This window comes from Procambarus clarkii, chromosome 52 (assembly GCF_040958095.1).
Source record: "Procambarus clarkii isolate CNS0578487 chromosome 52, FALCON_Pclarkii_2.0, whole genome shotgun sequence".
Classification (NCBI taxonomy): Eukaryota; Metazoa; Arthropoda; class Malacostraca; order Decapoda; family Cambaridae; genus Procambarus; species Procambarus clarkii.
In genome coordinates, this window is record NC_091201.1 from 32190000 (window position 1) to 32199001 (window position 9002).

Below are 9002 nucleotides of genomic sequence, written 5' to 3' on the forward strand. Positions count from 1 at the left end.
TCATCCCCTCCTCTCATTCTTGTCGGTCCCTTGACGTGTTGACTTAGAAAGTTTCTTGTTGCCACATCCAGCAGCTTAGCTCTCCATGTGTCTGGGCCTCCATGTGGGTCTCTGTTCCCCCAATCTATCTTCCCATGGTTGAAGTCTCCCATGATTAGTAGTCTGGATCCGTTCCTGCTAGCCACAGAAGCTGCTCTCTCTATTATATTGATGGTGGCCAAGTTGTTTCTATCATATTCCTGTCTGGGTCTTCTGTCATTCGGTGAGGGGTTATATATGACTACTACTATAATTTTCTGTCCTCCAGTTGCTTTGGTGCCTGATATGTAGTCACTGAAACCTTCACAGTTCTGATTTACCATCTCTTCGAAACTCCAACCTTCTCTAATTAGCAAAGCTACACCACCTCCTCCTCTCCCTTCTCTCTCTTTCCTCACTACACAGTAGTCCTGTGGAAACACTGCGTTTGTTATGGTTTTCGTTAACTTTGTTTCTGTGAGTGCTATTATGTCTGGGTTTTCTTCTAGTGCCCATTCTTCAAGTTCACTTGTTTTATTTGAAATCCCATCTATGTTAGTGTGCTTGAAGCTCACTTTCTTCTGTTCATTTTCTTGTCTCATTCTTGGCGAGCATTCTGCTGGTGTGGGAAGCTGTTCCGTGGGTGAGAAGATCTGTGAGGTGGTTTGCAGGGTCTCAGAGGATTTTGGGGTGGGGGTGTGGGGGTGCAAGGGAAGGGGGGACAGGTAGGGTGTGGGTTAAGGAGATAGGGGGGGGGACATGGAGGATACAGGGTGAGGGGGGAGGAGGGATTAGGAGGGTATGGGATGAAGGGGGAGGGGGGACAGGGGGGGGGGGGAAGGCGGGAGGGGGGACATGGTGGGAATGGGGAAGGGGTGACAGGGTCATAATACGGTGGGGGGGGAGGGAGGGGGGTAAGCATTTGGGTGGGGGCAGGTAAGGTGAGGGGAAGGGAAGGTTTCTCTGCAGAGGGGGGTGGTGGTGTTCCCCTCCTCTCTGGTGTTGCTGGGATGCTGGTTGTGGGTTCCCCTCTTGTCTCTGGGACTGTTGTGTTGGGGGCTGTGATTTCCTGGTTTGCTCCTCTCTCCCTGCGCTTCCTCCTTGCCTCTGCTGCCCTGGCTCTCTCCTCCTTCATCCTGTCCCTCTGCAGGAGTACTTTTTTGTATCCCTCCACATACTGCAGATGACTCTTCCTTTCTAGAATAACCTTCTTCGTGGTCTCGTTTGTAAACACCACCTTTACTAGTCGGTTTCTGTCCGTGTTGTACCAGCCCAACCTGAAAACCTTCTCAATGTTTTGTTCAGCCCCTTCCATCTGTAACCCCTTCAGTAGCCCATGTACTGCCTCTCTAACCTTGCTATTCCATTCCTGCCTATTGGATCCTTCCTGTTCTTTGATGCCTACAACTACCACTGACCTTTTTATTTCCAGCAGTTGAGTGGTGCACCTTGCTGCTTCCTGTGACGTAGCTGCTTGCATGGCTACCTCCCTCACTGTGGCCATTGCTTCTAAGATCTTTCTAAGTATTTCCGCAAAAGTTTCAGGTACAGAGGCATTTCCTTCCAATGTAACATTCCCACCTTCCCTTTGGATGATAATCTGATGCTCAGCCTCTTTATTTTTCTCTGTGAGGGATTTGATCTCCTCCCTTGCTGATGTCAGCTCACTTTGCAGGTTGTTAATTGTGTGTGTGTGTGTGTATGTGTGTGTGTGTGTGTGTGTATGTGTGTGTGTGTGTGTGTGTGTGTGTGTGTGTGTGTGTGTGTGTGTGTGTGTGTGTGTGTGTGTGTATGTGTGTGTGTGTGTGTGTGTATGTGTGTGTGTGTGTGTGTGTGTGTGTGTGTGTGTGTGTGTGTGTGTGTGTGTGTGTGTGTGTGTTTGTGTGTGTGTGTGTGTGTGTGTGTGTGTGTGTGTGTGTGTGTTTGTGTGTGTGTTTGTGTGTGTGTGTGTGTTTGTGTGTGTGTGTGTGTGTGTGAGTGTGTGTGTGTGTGTGTGTGTGTGTGTGTGTGTTTGTGTGTGTGTGTGTGTGTGTGTGTGTGTGTGTGTTTGTGTGTGTGTGTGTGTGTGTGTGTGTGTGTGTGTGTGTGTGTGTATGTGTGTGTGTGTGTGTGTGTGTGTGTGTGTGTGTGTGTGTGTGTGTGTGTGTGTGTGTGTGTGTGTATGTGTGTGTGTGTGTGTTTGTGTGTGTGTGTGTGTGTTTGTGTGTGTGTGTGTGTGTGTGTGTGTGTGTGTGTACTCACCTAGTTGTACTCACCTAGTTGTGTTTGCGGGAGTTGAGCTCTGGCTCTTTGGTCCCGCCTCTCAACCGTCAATCAACAGGTGTACAGATTCCTGAGCCTATCGGGCTCTATCATATCTACACTTGAAACTGTGTATGGAGTCAGCCTCTACAACATCGCCCCCTAATGCATTCTATTTGTCAACCACTCTGACACTAAAAAAGTTCTTTCTAATATCTCTGTGGCTCATTTGGGCACTCAGTTTCCACCTGTGTCTCCTTGTGCGTGTTCCCCTTGTGTTAAATAGACTGTCTTTATCTACCCTATCAATTCCCTTCAGAATCTTGAATGTGGTGATCATGTCCCCCCTAACTCTTCTGTCTTCCAGCGAAGTGAGGTTTAATTCCCGTAGTCTCTCCTCGTAGCTCATACATCTCAGCTCGGGTACTAGTCTGGTGGCAAACCTTTGAACCTTTTCCAGTTTAGTCTTATCCTTGACTAGATATGGACTCCATGCTGGGGCTGCATACTCCAGGATTGGCCTGACATATGTGGTATACAAAGTTCTGAATGAATCTTTACACAAGTTTCTGAATGCCGTTCGTATGTTGGCCAGCCTGGCATATGCCACTGATGTTATCAGCTTGATATGTGCTGCAGGAGACAGGTCTGGCGTGATATCAACCCCCAAGTCTTTTTCCTTCTCTGACTCCTGAAGAATTTCCTCTCCCAGATGATACCTTGTATCTGGCCTCTTGCTCCCTACACCTATCTTCATTACATTACATTTGGTTGGGTTAAACTCTAACAACCATTTGTTCGACCATTCTTTCAGCTTGTCTAGGTCTTCTTGAAGCCTCAAACAGTCCTCTTCTGTTTTAATCCTTCTCATAATTTTAGCATCGTCCGCAAACATTGAGAGAAATGAATCGATACCCTCCGGGAGGTCATTTACATATATCAGAAACAAGATAGGACCGAGTACAGAGCCCTGTGGGACTCCACTGGTGACTTCACGCCAATCGGAGGTCTCACCCCTCACCGTAACTCTCTGCTTCCTATTGCTTAGATACTCCCTTATCCACTGGAGCACCTTACCAGCTACACTTACCTGTCTCTCCAGCTTATGTACCAGCCTCTTATGCGGTACTGTGTCAAAGGCTTTCCGACAATCCAAGAAAATGCAGTCCGCCCAGCCCTCTCTTTTTTGCTTAATCTGTGTCACCTGATCGTAGAATTCTATCAAGCCTGTAAGGCAAGATTTACCCTCCCTGAACCCATGTTGGTGATTTGTCACGAAGTCCCTTCTCTCCAGATGTGTTACCAGGTTTTTTCTCACGATCTTCTCCATCACCTTGCATGGTATACAAGTCAAGTGCGTGTGCGTGTGTGTGCGTGTGTGTGTGTGTGTGTTTGTATTTGCTATTTGTGTCTGCAGAATCGATCCATTAGCTCTTGGACTCCGCCTTTCTAACGAATCTATTTTTCTCTTTATATCTACTACATATTTATGTCTAACACACACACAGACAGAGAGAGAGAGAGAGAGAGAGAGAGAGAGAGAGAGAGAGAGAGAGAGAGAGAGAGAGAGAGAGAGAGAGAGAGAGAGAGAGGGGGAGAGAGAGAGAGAGAGAGAGAGAGAGAGAGAGAGAGAGAGAGAGAGAGAGAGAGAGAGAGAGAGAGAGAGAGAGAGAGGGAGAGAGAGCAAGAGAGAGAGAGAGAAAGAAAGAGAGAGAGAGACAAAGAGAGAGAGAGAGAGAGAGAGAGAATTCAATAAACATTTTCACCAATAAATCTCCATTTATAGTACAGTATTTAAAAAAAAAAAAGTCTTTCCGTTTTCACCCCTCCATGCTTCCTGAACTGTCTCCACATACAATCCACCATGCCAATATATATTTTTATATCTCTCTAAAAATCCTCAGTGTTCTCCCTTTTATTTATGTGTGTTTGTCGTTTCCTCCATTTTCTTTCAATTGTTGCCACTCTTCTCAATCCTCCATGCCACAGCACCTTACAACCTCCACCCACAATCCTCCATGCCACAGCACCTTACAACCTCCACCCACAATCCTCCATGCCACAGCACCTTACAACCTCCACCCACAATCCTCCATGCCACAGCACCTTACAACCTCCACCCACAATCCTCCATGCCACAGCACCTTACAACCTCCACCCACAATTCTCCGCGCCACGGCACCTTACAACCTCCACCCACAATCCTCCATGCCACAGCACCTTACAACCTCCACCCACAATTCTCCGCGCCACAGAGACGCGCTACCTCCACTCTCAATCCTCCAGGGCGCCGTTACTATTCCTAACACAATCACCGTTCCTCTCAGGTCCGTACTGGAAAAAAAATAATAACGGAAGTGACATATTTTATGTATGGATGTGGATTCAAGGCGCACACTCTTGTGTATTATGGGAACATACACATGCATACTTTCTGGTGTATGCTTGAAGGCAACATACATCTCTCCCACACATTTCAAAAATAATTATAATTCGAAGAAATAAAGTTTTTTCCGGGTAGAGAGAGAGAGAGAGAGAGAGAGAGAGAGAGAGAGAGAGAGAGAGAGAGAGAGAGAGAGAGAGAGAGAGACAGAAAAAGAGAAACAGAAAGTGAGACAGAAACTAAATAGTCAGAGACCTACAGACAACACACTCACATGGATACTAAAGGAAGGAACAGAAGCACTGTGCCTGCCACTCTCCTTAATGTATAACAAATCACTGGTTATTGCCAACAATTTGGAAGACGGCTAACGTAGTCCCGAGATACAAGAAAGGGGATAGACAGGAGGCACTGAACTACAGGCCAGTGTCCCTAACCTGCATACCATGCAAGCTGATGAAGAAGATTGCGCGAAGAAAGCTAGTGGAACATCTGGAGCGAAAGAACTTTGTAACACAGCATCAACATGGGTTCAGGGATGGCAGGTCCTGCCTCACAGGGTTAATTGAATTCTTCGACCAGGCAACAAAAATCAGACGAGAAAGAGAAGGGTGGGCAGACTGCATATTTTTGGAGTGCCAGAAAGCCTTTGATACAGTACCACACAAGAGCCTAGTGACAAAGCTGGAGATGCAGGCAGGAGTGAAAGGGAAGGTACTCCATTGAATAAAGGAGTACCGAAGCAACAGAAGACAGCGAGTCACTGTGAGGGGTGAGGTCTCAGATTGGCGAGACGCCACCAGTGGAGTCCCGCAAGGTTCAGTCCTTGGACCTATACTGTTTCTGGTATATGTAAATGATCTCCCAGAGGGTATAGACTCGTTTCTCTCAATGTTTGCTGATAATGCTAAAATTATGAGGAGGATGGAAACAGAGGATGATAGTAAGAGGCTACAAGATGACCTGGACAGTTTGAATGAATGGTCCAACAAAAGGCTATTAATGTTCAACCCGAGTAAGTGCAAGGTCATGAAACTAGGCGGTGGAAACAGGAGGCCAGACACAGGATACCGAATGGGAAATGAAGTACTTCACGAAACGGACAGAGAGAAAGATCTAGGAGTTGATATCACACCAAACCTGTCTCCTGAAGCCCACATAAAAAGAATTACGTCTGCGGCATATGCGAGGCTGGCTAACATCAGAACAGCTTTCAGGAACCTGTGTAAGGAATCATTCAGAACCTTGTGCACCATATATGTAAGACCAATCCTGGAGTATGCGGCCCCAGCATGGAGCCCGTACCTTGTCAAGCACAAGACGAAGCTGGAAAAAGTTCCGAGGTATGCCACTAGGCTAGTCTCAGAACTAAGAGACATGAGTTACGAGGAAAGGCTGCGGGAAATGCACCTAACGACACTGGAAGACAGAAGAGTAAGGGGAGATATGATCACTACCTACAAAATTCTCAGACGAATTGACAGGGTAGATAAGGATTAACTATTCAACACTGGTGGGACGCGAACAACGGGACACAGGTGGAAACTGAGTACCCACATGAGCCACAGGGACGTTAGAAGGAACTTTTTCAGTGTCAGAGTAGTTAACGGATGGAATGCATTAGGCAGTGATGTGGTGGAGGCTGACTCCATACACAGTTTCAAGTGTAGATATGATAGAGCCCAGTAGGCTCAGGAATCTGTACACCTGTTGATTGACAGTTAAGAGGCGGGACCAAAGAGCCAGAGCTCAACCCTCGCAAGCACAACTAGGTGAGTACAACTAGGTGAGTACACACATATACATACACCCCCCCCCACACACACATACACCCCCCCCCACACACACACACATACACCCCCCCCCCCACACAAACACAACTCACGCCCCCCCCACACACACATAGCTAAACAGATCTAAGCTTACAAACAAAACAAACAAGTATACGATCAATTTCCTCCAACTCCCCCGAAACAAGGGTCGAGGCGCCGTAAAACTGGACCAATCACCACCCGAGGAAGCACCCCAACACCGGACCGGCCAATCACAGGCCAGTTCACCTCTCCCTTGAGTCCCGCACCAGCAGGACCAATAGAAATTCCGAAGCCTGAATAGTGAAGGGAAACACTGTGACCTGTACGAGTGCCTCTGACCCCGGGGGGGGGGGGATGGGGGTCACATAGCTACCCTCCCCCCCCTTCAACATTGCAACAACAATTGCTTGCAATGCAAAGCTGCGGTGATACAGGGATACAGTAGAGTGGTGATACAGGGATACAGTAGAGTGGTGATACAGGGATACAGTAGAGTGGTGATACAGGGATACAGTAGAGTGGTGATACAGGGATACAGTAGAGTGGTGATACAGGGATACAGTAGAGGGCCAGTATGACACATGATACAGCATGATCACAGTCACAACACCAGGGTCACAACACCAGGGCCACAACACCAGGGTCACAACACCAGGGCCACAACACCAGGGTCACAACACCAGGGCCACAACACCAGGGTCACAACACCAGGGTCACAACACCAGGGCCACAACACCAGGGTCACAACACCAGGGCCACAACACCAGGGCCACAACACCAGGGTCACAACACCAGGGCCACAACACCAGGGTCACAACACCAGGGCCACAACACCAGGGTCACAACACCAAGGCCACAACACCAGGGTCACAACACCAGGGCCACAACACCAGGGTCACAACACCAAGGCCACAACACCAGGGTCACAACACCAGGGTCACAACACCAAGGCCACAACACCAGGGTCACAACACCAGGGCCACAACACCAGGGTCACAACACCAGGGCCACAACACCAGGGTCACAACACCAGGGCCACAACACCAGGGTCACAACACCAAGGCCACAACACCAGGGCCACAACACCAAGGCCACAACACCAGGGCCACAACACCGAGGTCACAACACCAAGGCCACAACACCAGGGTCACAACACCAGGGTCACAACACCAAGGCCACAACACCAGGGTCACAACACCAGGGCCACAACACCAGGGTCACAACACCAGGGCCACAACACCAGGGTCACAACACCAGGGCCACAACACCAGGGTCACAACACCAGGGTCACAACACCAGGGTCACAACACCAAGGCCACAACACCAGGGCCACAACACCAAGGCCACAACACCAGGGCCACAACACCGAGGTCACAACACCAAGGCCACAACACCAAGGTCACAACACCAAGGTCACAACACCAGGGCCACAACACCAGGGCCACAACACCAGGGGCACAACACCAAGGTCACAAAACCAAGGTCACAACACCAAGGTCACAACACCAGGGCCACAACACCAGGGCCACAACACCAGGGTCACAACACCAGGGCCACAACACCAAGGCCACAACACCAGGGCCACAACACCGAGGTCACAACACCAAGGCCACAACACCAAGGTCACAACACCAAGGTCACAACACCAGGGCCACAACACCAGGGCCACAACACCGAGGTCACAACACCAGGGCCACAACACCAAGGTCACAACACCAAGGTCACAACACCAGGGCCACAACACCAAGGTCACAACACCAGGGCCACAACACCAGGGCCACAACACCAGGGTCACAACACCAGGGCCACAACACCAGGGTCACAACACCAAGGTCACAACACCAGGGCCACAACACCAGGGCCACAACACCAGGGTCACAACACCAGGGCCACAACACCAAGGTCACAACACCAAGGTCACAACACCAGGGCCACAACACCAAGGCCACAACACCAAGGTCACAACACCAAGGTCACAACACCAGGGCAACAACACCAAGGTCACAACACCAAGGCCACAACACCAAGGTCACAACACCAAGGTCACAACACCAGGGCAACAACACCAAGGTCACAACACCAAGGTCACAACACCAGGGCAACAACACCAAGGTCACAACACCAAGGTCACAACACCAAGGTCACCACACCAAGGTCACAACACCAAGGTCACAACACCAGGGTCACAACACCAGGGCCACAACACCAAGGTCACAACACCAAGGTCACCACACCAAGGTCACCACACCAAGGTCACAACACCAGGGTCACAACACCAGGGCCACAACACCAAGGTCACAACACCAAGGTCACCACACCAAGGTCACAACACCAAGGTCACAACACCAAGGTCACAACACCAGGGCCACAACACCAGGGCAACAACACCAAGGTCACAACACCGAGGCCACAACACCAAGGCCACAACACCAGGGTCACAACACCAGGGTCACAACACCAGGGCAACAACACCAGGGCCACAACACCAGGGCCACAACACCAGGGTCACAACACCAAGGTCACAACACCAAGGTCACAACACCAAG